This window comes from Gopherus evgoodei, chromosome 4 (assembly GCF_007399415.2).
Source record: "Gopherus evgoodei ecotype Sinaloan lineage chromosome 4, rGopEvg1_v1.p, whole genome shotgun sequence".
Taxonomy (NCBI): domain Eukaryota; kingdom Metazoa; phylum Chordata; order Testudines; family Testudinidae; genus Gopherus; species Gopherus evgoodei.
The window spans coordinates 44,569,945-44,585,559 of NC_044325.1; the positions used below are offsets into that span (position 1 = coordinate 44,569,945).

At 46.9% G+C, this 15,615-nt stretch overlaps 1 protein-coding gene across 1 annotated transcript in view; it reads right to left on the minus strand.

Moving 5' to 3' along the window:
- The window catches only part of IFT43 (intraflagellar transport 43), a 94,447-nt gene that overhangs the window by 25,225 nt on the left and 53,607 nt on the right, over positions 1–15,615 (minus strand). The gene's annotated exons all lie outside the window — the stretch shown is intronic.

The following is a 15,615-nucleotide window of genomic DNA, read 5'->3' on the forward strand; positions in this document are numbered from 1 at the left end:
TGTTGGTGAGGCAGATTCAGAGATCTTCCTGTTAGGCACAAGAAAGGGGAGAGAGACAGAGAGAGAGATAGTGAGATGGAGCGCTGGCTTTGTGCTTGCAACAAGCCACTAAAGGTGCATTTTTAATTAAATTTATACAAAATGTGTCAGTTTTATCTCTTATGTTTCAAACCTGACTCTTTCCTATCAAAGTAAAGTATTGATCTTCACTGCCCCGAAGCTACCTGACTGAATTAAACAGAATAAATAGAAGGAGGACTGAAAGGGCTTAGAAACAACTGCAGAGAGGCGAATGTTTAATGGCTCCTCAGTCATTTGCTGCAATTAAAAAACAAAACCGTTTAGAGGAGCTGTTAACACCTTGAAGTCTGAAAATCCTCACTTCAAAAAAGCCACAAAACAGCTCCCAGGCAAAACATTTTAATTGCTATAAATACTTCCAACCTCAGCCATGAACTGATGCATATGCACATTATACAGACAGACAAATGGATCCCTGGATCCAACAGAAAAAAAAACTCATTTATCTAATGCAATACACAAAGCCAAATGTGTCCTATATACAGACAGACAAACCCAACATGGTAAAGACATATGTAGCCAACATGATACAGACAGACATATCCACTTACCCAAAAGAAAAAGGGGCCTTTTTCTGATATGATCAAGACAAATTGTATTCAACATTCTACAGACAGACAATAGTCAGCATGAGAAAGACTCATTTATCCAATGTGACACACACCATATCCCATATTATACATAGAATCACATGTATTCAATATCAGACACTATATAAATCTCACACATCCTGCACTGACCTGCATTATACAGACCTCCACACGGCCACCCCACATTAGACATTGGACTATGTGCCCATCTCACCTTGAGATGGGCTGCCACAGGCCTGTCCTGAATTTTAAAGGTCTTAGTGGGCTTGGGTTACTGTGAAGGATCCTGTATGACCCAACTGTGGTTGAGATCAGTGGAAAGTGTTTGATTTGGTATAATGGGGAAGGGGCTACTAGCAGGCAGTTCTCAGTGGTGCCCTGTTGACTTTAGAAGTGGCTTTTCCTCTTGTTCTCCCAGATCTTGGATTGATAAATTCTGGGCACACTGCAAAATGGGGGAGGGTGTTTGGAGAGGGAGTAGGCCAAGGACAAGAGGCTGTTTCTGCATGAAGTCATTATGGTTTATCATCATGGCAGGTGAATATCAGTATTCAGGCAATGCATGAGCAGGGCACTGTGTTATTACTCTGAAGTGTGTATTGTACTGAGATTGTTAATTTTATTTTATATATTTTAAGAATGGTAAAAGCAGCATAGAGCCTGTGGTAGGCACTTGGTTAGAAGTCAAAATACATAAATAGACCACTACCTCGATATAACACCATCCAATATAACACAGATTTGGATATAACACGGTAAAGCAGGACTCGGGGGGAGGGGCTGCACACTCCGGAGGATCAAAACAAGTTCAATATAATACAGTTTCACCTATAACACGGTAAGATTTTTTGGCTCCCCAGAACAGCGTTATATCAAGGTAGAGGTGTACATACACCAGCCTACACACCTGGATTTAGTTATTTTAGTAACTAACTAATGTTATTAAGACAGCGGGATGGGGACTCGCAAGATTTGGGTTCAATTCCTGGCTTTGACAGTTTAACTGGATAAATCCGTGCATCAGTTCCTCCTCTGCACAATGGAAATAATCCTGATTTACCTCACAAAAGGTTGGGAGAACTTTAAGGCTCAAATTCTCTCACTGAAGAAAGTAAATAGTTCACCACCCTCACATAAAGCCATGTGCACACAGGCTGAAACACAACACCCAAAGAGCTCCATGTGCTTAACTTCCATTTGGTTATGGATCTCTGAGCACTTTTAAGGCTATTTAACTTGCATCCAATTCTTTGGGGATTCCCAACGTGGTTTTGTGGCAGCTTGCTGAGCAGGGTCATGATTACAACCCTACTTCATCCTGGAGCTGAGGCTAGAGCTACAACTCTTTGGTTTGTTAAAAGTGTCTCACCGTGGTTTATAATTCAAAAATCTGCATTCCCTAGTCATTTCAGTGCCAAAAACTGTCCTGAAGATTTTCCTTGGCTGGATCAGAATTAGGTTAGTTTTTTTGCTGAAGGAGCAGGGTCATGAAAATAAGAGATCTGGCCAGTTATTAGGGCTTCAGCTTGGCTAGCTTTATCATTTCTAATCTTTCAAATATTTTGTTCAAGATTAAATAATAGCCATTCACTACCTTTTATCCATGACCAAGTATAAACAAGCAGCTTCCTCCCTGTGGCTTCGGGTTAACCGGCAAGTGGCCCTTTGCCTCATTTTCTCTTTTAAGTCCCCAGAACCCCATGAAAGCTCATCTTCTGGTTGATATAGTGCAGAATTCCCACATCATACTCCCTATCAGCCCAATACAAATAGTCCTTAAAAAGAAATCACATATCATCTGGGTCTCATACCATGTCTTCACCACACCAACACTTTGTCAGTCATCCATTGTCCTTCTGGCAGGACAGCCCCCACAGCCCTTCCCAGAGGGAAGGAATTCCCACAGCTTCTCTCCTGTGAGCATTCTTGCCAGGGAGCATCCCTCGGTCTCTTACAGCTCCCCTGGGTCCAGCTCTCCCGTGCGGAGATGGCAGCAGGTAAGCCCTTCCACTGTTTTCCCTTCCTTCAACCCTCTAGCCCTTAACTCCAGCTCCCCTGCTTAGAGCCAGCTGACAACTCCCATGCCTGCCTTCAGCCCTCTAGTTCTAGCTTAGGGACAGCTTGTTCTCCTGACTTTCCCCTTCTCCCAGGAACCATCCTCTTGCTGTGGTAGCTATCATCTCCAGCCCTTCCTGACTAGAACAGTCTGCTTTGACTCTCTGGAGTGCTCTCACTAGGCCTCTTATGGCTCCCCAGGTGCTGCCCTGCCCTCTTAATTGGCCCAACTAGGAGAAATTGGACTGGAACAGGAAAGCTGAATCCCATTTCATTTAAAGGGCCAGCTATGCTGTTACACCAAGTACAAAAATTGCCTGGGTTTGGTGCTCATTTCACAAGGCTGGGCTGAGGAGAAGGGGGGTGAGATTCTCTGTAAATAGCAGGAAAGTTCATATGGGAACAGGGGCAGGCCTATCATAGCTCAGGATTAGAGTCTGTGATTTTTATGAAATCACACTTCTTCTGGGATCATCTAAAATGCACACAGGGGTTTGTATTACAGTGCTTCTCTTAGCAAATGTGTTTGTACGAACACATCCCAGCTGCAAACCTATGTCTATCACTAGTCCTCAGTTAAACTGCACACAAGTGACAGCAGGAACCAATCAATCCATTTTGCTCTGCTAGTGCAGCTCTGAAATCCCGACACTTGAGCTAAAAGTGATCTCTGTATATCTTCCATGGAACTCCAGCCACTAGAGGAAGATATGGCCTTATGTATTTGAGCAGCTTCTGCCTTGCTCCACAGCAGAGGTCAGTGGTGTATATAGGCACTAAATTCCACATTACAACTTGTGTGTCTGAAATTGATGTCATTTAAGCAGATCTGGAGACCAAAGAATTTGTATTATTTACCACAAATGCTGAATACTACCTCCTGTTATGGCCAAACCCCACCCTCTTCATTTCAGCACGTTTTGCTGTGTTACAGAACCCTTATTAACATCATTTATGAGCTTCAGTCCCCACTCGTCACTTTACAGATTTATCCAAATACAGATCTGGTTTTATGGTTTTGCCCAAAGTGTATGATTTAGCACAGCAATCTCTCTCCCGGTCATACACACACCATCATAACAGTGACCTGGCAATTTAGACAAAACAAATATTTTTACTCAAGTGAACTCCCATTTAGGGTAATGGCCACTTTAAGAGGCAGAAGGAATGTCAGTGCTGAAGTGTGTGACAGCTATTAAGTGACAGGGATGTAAGAGAGCCACCATGAAGGCTTTGGAAACCCTGTAACTTGAATCTCTCAGCAACACAACACAAGGGTACTGTAAACTCCAAGCATTAGAGTCCTGTGCTAAAGGTCCTGGCTTCATTTCTGTTGACAACTCATGCTGGTGGGTAAATAGTCACACATCTGCAGGCTCCTGTGACTGTACTAAGATGGGATTCTCTTGCTCACACACATAGCCTAACCTCTCCCAGTGCCCATTATGATGTTCTGTATCTTTAGGCTGTGCAAAATACTATTCCCCGCAGTAATCTGCCTCTTTGCCTGCTTCCTGCATATCAGAAGACATGATCAGTCCTATCTCTGAATGGGGAGGAAAGTGGGCTGACCAGATTTATTTAATTAAAAAAAAAGGATCAGGTTTATTCCAGATAAGCAGGCAGGATTAAAATAGGCAGAAAGAATAGACAAGGAGCAGCTGTCAGCACTCCAGCCAATCCAGGGCGATTATTAATAATGATAAGCAGGAGAAGAGGGATAATCAAGGGATAATGAAGTGGCCCTGAAAGTGACAGAAGATGGAGCCTGATAATGGGGCCTGTAGCCCTGTGTTATTCCAACACCAGAGAGGTCTAATGCAGGACTGGCTGGCAGGGAAGTCAAGAAAAATCAGGGGGCTAAGAGAAAGAAAGAGAGGGTTTCACCTCACACACTGACCTCAGTAGAGAAATGAATGGACTCAAGAGCTCTGAACTTCTGAGTCACATAGGGTTCATGAATGAATCAGAACATGACCACAAGTCACACAGCACAAAGGGTAGGGGCCTGCATCAGCATAAATGTCATACACCTAGAGGGGTGGATGGGTTGTCTGGAGAAGAGAGACTAGGGTTAGATGCTAGTTCCTGGTTTTGAGACACTGGTGGCATAACTCAAAGAGTAGCTGCTTTATTTATGGGGACGCTAGAATGCCTCTAGTGACACATATTGCACGATGATAGTATCTCTCTCTCCCTCATACCATGAGGGTGCTGATGAGAGATATACAGGGAGCTCCAGTCTTTAGATGACTGTCAGTCTCTTGTGGCTCTTTGCATCACTTGAAGACTTGCCTTGGGATAAATCATCCATTTCTCCTTAGGCGCTCTTCTCAGAGGTTGGTTTTAGCCAGGGGCTGCAGTGTGAATAAAAGAAAGGTGGAACTCTACTCCTGCCCAAGGTGTCACATACACTCCATTGGTGGCTTCTTCTCCGGCCTTTCTCCTCCCTCCTGGTATTCCAGTTTCCCTTTCCCCAGAGCCTTCATTTAAGTTCTAGGGCATAACTGGGAAGAATGGAAGAAAATTGAGAGGAAAAAAAGATTAGTTGTAAATATCAGGAAGCAATGAAAGACAGGTCTGAGCATTGTGCTGAGCACTGGGCTGGGAGCCCAGAACTACTGGGTTCTGACACTGGCTCCTCGTCTGTGTGCAAGACCCTTTCTTTCTGTGTACCTCACTTCCCTATCTGTAAAATGGGATAATGATACTGACCTAGAAGTGTTGTGAAGAGTAGTAAGTTAATGTCTGCAAGACCCTTTAAATAGCTAATCTCTGCCTCTTGCAGTCACTCCAGTTAATATCAGACCATTTGAACTCCAGCAATTGCAAGTTGCTGCCATCCCAGTTCCTGTTTCAGAATCACTGTTCAATTCAGAACTTAAACACAAACCCACTCCCCAGCAATTACCCAATCAGTTTCCACTCAGGCCAAAATCATGGGAGAGTCATTGAGATCCTGTATTAAGGAGCTGGGATTTATCACATCACAAGAAACCACTTGTGTATCATGACCAGTGGGACTGAAGTTAGAGGACCTATGTTCCCTGGAGAGATTGTTATTGATGGCACACCAGTGGAACAAGGGGAGTTAGGCTGGAAGCAACTCATCCACATGGACAGAGCAGTGTACAGGATTTCCACTTGTTGAACGTAACCTGCATTCAGCTTCACTCTTCAGCAGGGTGGGAGCAATGGGATCTGCAAGTGCAGCTGCTCCGGGAAGGTGATCTCACATTAGACAGATGCTTACACGTGGGACGTGCAGTGGAAATCTCAAGAGGAAATCTTAAGAGGCAATGGCACAACAGAGCAGAGGAAGGTCTCATAAAGATTCCATCAGCCTTGTACAAAAGGCACAGGGCACTTCAGACAGCAGTGATGACATGATCACTCTCTGCTGGAGTCCAAGAGCCTATCAGGTTCAGGCTGTTGGAACAGGAAAGGGATAATATCAACCTTCATTCATGCAACAATGTTAAGAGGGATATTCCCTGTCTGATTTCAGCTGGATAATGGGGCCTCTTGTAATGGAATTGTACTTGATAGATCCTACCAGGGTGCAGCATACGATTTTTATAGCTGCAGTGCAAGAAGCAAAAGGGGGAGGCCCTTGAACAAAGGAGATAATTTAAAAAATGTATGGAGATGTTTTCAAAGGGGACGGGTGCCTCAAAGGAAAACTGCAACTGGATGTAGGCCCCATAATGGAACTTGTGTGCTTACTACAAAGGAAAATTCCAGTGGCACTACATAATCCAGTATGCAAAGAGTTTGAACATCTGCAGAGCAGGGGTTTTGTAGTACCTGTAGAGGCCAGTACAGCGTGGGTAGGAAGCATAGTGGCGATAAAGAAGCCATCAGGCAAATTACACATCTGTACACACCCAACACCAATGAACCAGGCATTGAAAAGATGTCACTATCCACTGCCCACATTAGATGACATCTTGCTAGAACCTTCCACAACCAGAATTTTTATGGTGTGTGATGTGAGGAATAGGTTTTCCGTATAACCCTTGATAAAGAGTCCAGCATGCTGACAATCTTTGCAACACCATTTGGTCACCACAGATGGCTGCACCAGCACCAGAGGGGTTCCAGAGAAGACCCACCCAAGTGCTGGAAGGACAGCTTAGGGTGAAGATAATATCCTCATTGTAGGTGAAGGAAGTAAAGATACAGAAGCTGAATAAGAACATGAGAAAACTACAAGCTCTTCTATAGCAATGCAGGACCAAGAACATAAACCTCAATCCAGAAAAATATGACTTAAACAGCGTGAAGTGACATACACTGTATCTCTGTTCATAGCATAGGGACTGAAGGCAGATCCCAACAAGACCAAGGCAGTCAGAGACAAGCCAGTTCCAGTGGATGTGAAAAGGGTACAGTGATTCATAAGAATGATACATTTTCTGTCCAAGTTCTGTCCACACCTGCCTATACGTCAGCTTACATGGCAGGATGTTGAATGAGATGGAGCAAGATCCCAACACTAAGCATTTGATATGCTGAAACAAATAATAACTCAAAACTACCAGCCAGGAGAACCACTGACACTCCAGCATGATGCATCAGAGAAAACTAGGAGCAATCACTGCTTATACCAACAGAGCCCTGTTAGAGACTGAACAGGAGTACACCCAAATAGAAAGAATGCTTCTGGCTATGGTATTTGCAGTAGAGTGATTCCATCAGTACACCTAAGGACACCCAGTAATAGCACAATTAGACCACAAATCCTTAGAGCCAATCATGGCAAAGCCCCTTTTTAGTGCTCCAAAGCAATTGCAGAGCATGTTGATGTACCTCCATCACGGGAGGAGGGATAGCTCAGCGGTTTGAGCACTGGCCTGCTAAACCCAGGGTTGTGAGCTCAATCCTTGAGGATCTGGGGCAAAATCAGTACTTCGTCCTGCTAGTGAAGGCAGAGGGCTGGACTCAATGACCCTTTGGGGTCCCTTCCAGTTCTACAGGATAGGTATATCTCCATATATTATTACCAGGTAGAGACCAGATATTGTCCAGGACAATTACTGGTGCTAGCTGACACCATGAGCTGGGCATATATACCCAGCATCAGCAAGCTGGAGGAAGGGGATCAGGACACTGAATCCATTAACATGCTGCACTATCTCCCAGTTACAACAGCAAAGCTGATGGAAATCAAAGAGACTATGGAAAAAGACATCCAAGTACAGAGGAGTCAAGTGAATGATACCAGCAGGGTGGGTGAGGATACAAAAGCCAAGTGCTGATAGGAGCAGAGCCATATTTTCAAATAAAAGATGAGCTGAGTGTGCAGGATGGAATCATATTTCAAGGACAGAGCTGTTGTCTCCACCTCATTACATAAGGATGCCATGTGAAAAATACATGCCTCACACCTGGGCATTCACAGCTGTCTTAGATAGGCTCAAGGGTGTGTTTACTGGCCACTAAAGAATACACAACTGCACTCCCTGACAGAAAGGTGTGATGCTGGGGTTATGTGATAATTGCCAGCAGAAAGAGACACAGGTACCACATGAGCTGCCCACCCGACCATGAGAAAAGGTGGGAGTGGAGTTATTTTCCTTCAGTGAAAAGCAGCACTTGCTCATTATGGACTACTACTCACATTTTTGGGAAGTTGATCCCCTGTCTGATACAAAAAGTGAGTGAGTGATTGCCAAACTGAAGGCCCACTTTGTGAGATATGGCATTCCAGGCACTGTATTCACAAACAGACCCCAATTTGCCTTGGAAGAATTCAAGGAATTTGCATGCAAATAGCAGTTTGACCATCACACCTACTCCCCAGCATATCACAGAGCAATGGCAAGGTGGAATCAGCTGTGGAAATAGGTAAGACTGTTATATATGGCTGTTTCTTCTTTTTCTTCTTGTTCGCATTTTTGGCACACAGGAATACCTCATCACAGGGATGCCAGAACAAGCCAGAGCCTGCTGCCGGTGATGGGAAATCTATTGTAGCTGGAAGGATGGACATGGCCCCGAACAGAGAAAGCCAGCACAAGTCAGCCATGGACCCACTGGCCCTGGAAACAGGCTCTTCTGTGAGGATCCAGCCTGTAGAGAGACACCCAAAGAAGTGGACTAAAGGAGTCATGAGGGGTGCAGTGGCACCCAGGTAATATGAGATGATGATGCAAGAAGGGCAAGTGATCCAAAGGAATGAGTTACAAGTCAGCAGACACAGCACTCGGAATGGAGAAACTGAGAACTATCCAATGCCCAACTTCACAGGGAGGCAGGTGGCTCCACAGAGAGACAGTTTGCCAGACTCGGAGACAGATGACAGCGGGACAGAGGTAGGTCAGTGTCAGTTGAGTAGACCAAATAATCTCACTATGTAACCATCTGCGTCTCTGGTAAAGACAAGACTCCAACTTGGCTATGTACTAGCAACCTCTGGCCAAAGGGACATGGGGTGGGGGTCTGGGTTTCAACTATTTATTTTTAATGTTTATATTAAAATGTTTGTAAAATAAGGAAGAAATGTCATGATCAGTGGAACTGGAGTCACTGGGGCCCATATTTCCTGGAAGGACTGTTACTGACACCAGCAGAACAGGGAACACAGTTTGCATGCAGCTTCATTCTGTGAATGAAACATGTGGGGCAGCTGTAGCTGGGACATCTGCCTTGTGGCCAGCCTGGCACAGCAGAGTTGGAGCCCCAGGGTGGAGATTTAGAGTCCAACACCTTGTGAGAAACACAAGTGAGTGGAGATGGCACATGCTGACTCTCAGGATGCTCTGGTTTCAGGGTAGGGCTAGATGGGCAGAAGCAGCCAAAGCAGGGACTGCTGCACTGGAAGGAGTAAAATGAGGCCCAGCCAGGACCATCCCTCCCCCCAGCATCCTCCTGGACACAGAACCATGTAGGGAAAACTCCCCCACACACTCTGGGGGCAGTAGGACCCAGGTAGTGCCTCCCCCCTTCTGGGCTTGGGAGAAAACTGCAAAGAGGAGCCAACCAGAAACTGTAGCAGGCAGGGGGAGCACTAGCCAAGGCAGGGACTTCTGGATATTTGGAGACCTGTCCACAGTTCGGAGTGGACTTTCTCTGCTCTGTGCTCATTGGCTCTTTGCCTCAACCCTCTCTTTCCCTGTCCTCCTCCCTCAGAGTCTGTTCACCTCTGGTTCATTCCATCCCTCCCCTTCCTACACCCCCAGGCCTCTCCCTCTTGCCTCCCTTCCAGCTTACACACTCTTATATAACCCCCTTCCCCAAATACAAACATTGTGGAACGAACATGCCATGTTTTGCCATCCTATCATTTGCTCTCCTTGTGTTCTGCTCCTTCCCCCACCTGCAGTCTGTCTTGTCTATTTAGAGTTTTAGCTCTCCAGGGCTCCACGTTTGTACAGCGCCTAGCACAATGAGACCCCATTCTTGGTTGGCTCTTAAGTTCCACCTTAACAAACATGTTAAATAAAACAATAATAAGGGAGGTAGGGTAGAAATTACTGTGAAATAATCTCCATCTTGCCCCATCCCCAGGTCACTAGACCCACCAAATGCCACTGGCATTCTCCTCAGCAGAAGCTACTCCTAGCAACACTCCCATACAGGTGGAAAGATGTCCTGTTTTCCATATGTCTGTACAACGGGGTAAAATGGCACGACCCAAGAAGGAGAAGCCAATGTAGGGATGGTTTTCAGATCATGGCCAGAAACAGCAGACAGGTAGCCCCACAGCTCACAGCCTGAACCCCTCATCCAAGAAAGGCACAGTCCAACAGAGCAGAGTGCATACAAAAGCATGCCCAATACAGTCCAGCAATACCTTCTGGAGTCAATGAGTTGCACCCATTTAAGCCAAGGCTGGATATGGCCCTTGGGCCCAGTGTATCTTATGGGGGTAGAGGAAGCAAGATGGGGAAGGGTAGGATTGCTTTGAGGGAACCAATTTTCAGAGAAGAAAAGGCTGGATTTAGGCAGCATATGTAGTGCTGAGACACACTGAGGCATCTCCATGCTCTGTTTTCCCAAGGAGCAACACAGTAGGAGTGCAGGGGAGAGACTCCCTGGGGGCCCCCCTGGGTTGGTGCAAGGAAACAGCTCCGAACTGTAAACTTGTCCTCTTGTTGGGGAGATATTCAACGGTGGTGACCAGGGCTGCCGCTTCCATTTAGGCAACCTAGGCGGTCGCCTAGGGCACCAGGATTTGGGAGGGCGGCAGGCTGCTCCGGTGGACCTCCCGCAGGCGTGCCTACGGAGGGTCCGCTGGTCCCGTGGCTCCGGTGGAGCATCCACAGGCATGCCTGCGGCAGGTCCACCGGAGCCGTGGGACCAGCGGACCCTCCGCAGGAACGCCTGCGGGAGGTCCACTGGAGCCACGGGAACGGCGAGCAGCAGAGCGCTCCCTGTGGCATGCTGCCGTGCTTGGGGCAGCGAAATGGCTAGAGTCGGCCAAAAACCCTGGCGCCACTCCTGGTGGTGACAAATGAGGGAGGTGGGGCAAGAAGCCACAGAGTCTGATGTCTACCAGGAGTGCAGGCAAGAGAGCTGGGGGACTTGTTCTGTGAGAGGCCAGGGGGTTGGACTTGTTTAGGGAGAGGTTCCTCTCTTATTTTAATGCTATTTTTCCCCTGGGGCATTTTAATCTCCTTCAGGGAGGGAAATACTCAACCCCACTCCCTGTAACATACTCACTCACCTCTCACAGAACACATGCTGGGAGTGTTGCTAGGTACCTTGCAACTCATGGGAGTGGAAGTGCCTCCCTCTCTCACAGGCAGTCATTGCGCAGGAGGTGAATACAGGCCTGAGTGAGGACGAGGGAACAGTGGGGAAATGCTGAGCTTTGGCTCTTACTCCCTCTTTCTGTGATCCCAGACTCCAGGTCACTGCAGCAGATGCTAAGAGCATATGTGATGAATTAATTCCACTTTCCCTGAGACACTCCAGCGACAGGAACAGCAGTACCTTTCCAACTGATTAACATAGCAGCTTTCCCCTTCCTCCCACCGTCACTTTGTCTCATTTAATAAGGCAGCTGGGCGAGTCCCTTTAAGAGGCTCCTAGCTGACAAATAGACTTCTGTATGAAAAGTTTCTGGGTAATCTACTTTAATGCCTAATTTTCAGCTTTAATTATCAAGATTATTTATTTTACGGCACCGCGTGTGTGGTCTCTACCACCAGGTCCTCCTTAATGACAAATTATAATCTACTCAAATGGCCAGTTTCCACCTACAAATATTGTACCTGGTACTGTTAAAAGTGACACCTAAGATCCCTAGAAGTGGAAGAAATTACAATTCAGTTTTTCTTGTGCATTTGAATCACTTTGTCTACAGTCAGTCTCACCATTTCCTCTGTACAGTCTATTGAATTCTGATCCTGCAACTGGATATGTGTGGATAGATCCTTACACCTGGGCAGACTCCCAGTAAAACCAGGTAAAATGAGGCACCAATAACTGGCTCAGTATATTAACCTAGCTCTTTATGATACACTTTGACAGGTGTTCCGCTCTTCTCCAGTCAAGCAGAAAAGAACAAGTAGTGATCAGGACACCAGCCATATCAGACCACTGCATTAAAAGTGTAATCTCTAGGGTCAAATAAGGGACTGGGACTCAACACTTCTGTATTCAATTCTCAGCTCTGAGAGGGTGTGCAGTCCTCCTCTCAGAGCCAGGGACCCTGGGTTCTAATCCCAATTTTGCCATTGTGTGACTCTGGGCACGTCATTTCTCCTTTCCATGCCTCAGTTTCTTCATTTGTAAAATGGGGATAGCAATACTGTCCTATCTCCTGAGAAAGTTGGGCAACTGTATTCATCCATGTGCATGAAAGTTGTTGAGTTCCTTGGAGGAAAGCTGCTAGAGGAATGCAGAGAACTATTATTGCTCTATTCTACCAGGACAACTGCAGTTTCCTCAGTTAAGCATCAATCCATGGAACTGATTCTATCTCATTGGTGTAGGTTGGGCTGATGCTTCTGAGAAGTGGCCTCAACCTTAGTGGAAATAGAAATCACCTGAGGCTGAACTATGGTGTCACCCAGATCAGTTACAAAGTACATTTTGCTCCAGACTTTTCAACACGGCTAGATACTTTCCACAGAGCGTTTTACAAATCAGAGCTCACAATGAAGCTCTGTTCCAGCCAGCATACCTGGGTACATTCCAGTCCAGCCAAGAATTGGCCAGCCCTGGCCTGCAAATACACTGCATTGTTTCCACTTGCCTAATACAGTAATGAGCAGTTCATCCTATGACAGCACACCCCTGTGAAAGGAGAAGCAGCAGTTCTGTCACATTTCAGGTGTTGCAATGCAACCAAAATAGGCTTGTGAAAGACAGGAACAACATGTTGACTGAAGGACTGCGGTCAGACAATCCCAGCTCCCTTTCCCAACTCTGGAAGGGAATCAGAGGGGTATGAAAACAGGGTTCAATCTATTTGGCTCACTGAAGAAGGGCAGAAGGACAACTTGATCACAGCCTATACTGTATAAATATCTAAACCAGGGAGAGGATATTGGACATGCTTTTACTCAGACAGACAAAGGCATAAGAAGACCCAATGGTTGGATGTTGAAGCTAGAAAAATTCAAACGTGAAATAAAGCAAAAATTAGTAACACTGTGGATAATTAACCATTGGAATAACTTACCTAAGGATGTGGTAGGTAGGTTCTCCAACACAGGGAGTCTTTGTACATTGTACAAGACATGCTCTAGCTCAACCACCCATCACTGGGCTCCAGCAGGCCTGTCTTACACAGGTGGTCAATGATCACGGTTGTCTCTTCTTGCCTTGAGATATGTGAATCTATGACTGTTCAAACATGCTGTACAGTAAAACTGTACCCACCTATCCAGAACTCCTGTGGGCCAGTCAGTAGCCAGGGACTAGCCAGGGCATAGGATGGCCCTGGCCACATCCCTCTAACTCCAGAATGCCTGTGTCAGAGGCTCTGGTGAGGGGGGCAGACAGCTCTGTACCTCCCAGGGAGGCTCCCTCCCCTGAAGGAATTCCACAGGGCCAACTTCAGGCTGGTGCACACAGCTCTGCTGGCATAGTGGCCACAGCACACTTCTGAATTCCCCACTCTGCCTCCAAACACCTCTCTGCTCCCTTCCCATAAACCCCTTCATTCTTTCCCTTCACACGCTCCTCCCTTCCCTTCTTTCCTACCTCTCCAGTGAGACCCTCCCTGTCCTCCAAACTCCCATCTCTCTCCCACTTCACCCTCCTCCCATCCCTTGCTTTCCCACCTGGCCTCCAAACCTCCCCCCTCCCTCCCCCACCTCGCTTCTGGCCTGCCTTTCCCTTCTCCAGGCTCTCTCCAGCTGCCCTCATCCCCAGCCCAGTCCTGCCTCACTCTCTCCCTGACCCAGGTAACCCAGTCTCCCTGGACCCTCTCCAGACCCTTCAGAAACTCCCCCCTCAAAGGCTCCCTTCCTCTAACCTTCTTTGAAATGCCCTGAGTTTCCTCCCCATCCCCTCCTCCCCCCTTCCAGAGGGGCCTTTTCTTTTCCGTCTGTTCCCAAACCTCCTCACCTAGACCACCCATTCTCCCCTCCAGACCCCCCCAATGCTTCCTCCCAAGGTCCCCCTTTAGCCAGTGTCTCCCCAGCGTCTCTCCTCCCCACCTGAAATCTTCTCAGGCCTGGCTCTTCTCTGGAGGCCTGTCAGGTCCTCACAGCCCAGCTGGGCTACCCCTTTTTATGATCTGAGTTGAACTGGCAAGCAGGATGCCTTCCCCCACACCTAAAATAAGGCCTGCACCAAGTGAGCACAGGGTCCATATTACACAGGAACAACATAGTCAGCAAAATGAAAGCCTTGTCCTGAGTCACTCAACATGGGAACCACACCAGGGATGCGGCTTTGGGTGCAACTTGCTGTCTCTCACTCTGAAGTCAGGAGAGTGCCCCCCTGTGGGGGGAGGGAGCAAGAGAGGGAAAAACCTCTGCACCAAGCAACTCAGACTTGTGCCTGCTGGGCAGCTGCTTCAAGCCCTTGTATATGGCAGAAGCACAAAATCCCCAGAAATACTTGCGGGTCCTTGTGATATTGGTATCCCTCCCTCCCCCCAAAGCATAATACCCTAATATTGCAGGTCTAGCTTCATCCCACGCACCACATAATTCAGATTCACAGTACTTTCTACCTATGTGCTCTAGTCTTGGGGCAATTTTAGCTACTCCAACCATCACAAACTGTTGAGTAGTTTTGTGATGTGGACAACAAACTGCTAGGAGGAGAGACCCACAGTTCTTTGTGACAGTGTCTGAAGATCTGAGGACCAGTCTTCCAGCTGTGGACGGTATCAGCACCACAGCATGTCCACTCCCTTGCAGTGCTTGTTCTCCCCTCCCCCTCTTTCATCATTTTTCTCTTTCAATTTGGGTTGTTTTTGTGCTATAGTAGTTTAGGGTTGGAGACACAGAGGGACAACTTAGGGGAATACAGCAGCCTGCATGTTGCAGAGACACATGCCTCCATGGAGGGCACTGGGAGGCCTGCATTGAGTCCATTCCGGAGGCTACAGAACCTTCCTCTTTCATTCCCAGGGCTGAGGTATAGATACATGTCCTTCAGGTTTCAGAGATGCTGGGATCCAGGGATGGCAGATAGCAGCAGTGAGCTATCAGCTCACCAGAGGAGTGGTGTACACTAGAGTCTGATCTTACATGGACAGGAGAGAGGATCCCAACACCAGTAAGTCCTACAGCTTATAATTAAAAGGAAAGAAACTCTTCTCTGTGTGTAAATCTCTGGGGGGAGGGAGGCAGGTCTTCCCCCTTCACCTTCCAAGGTGTATATCTGGTCTTCTGAGCTGCTTTGTTTTGCTGAATTTTAATGCAAAGTTTTCCAGTGGGATGTGGGAAGCAACCTGTGTTCTCTCTGGCCAATAAGC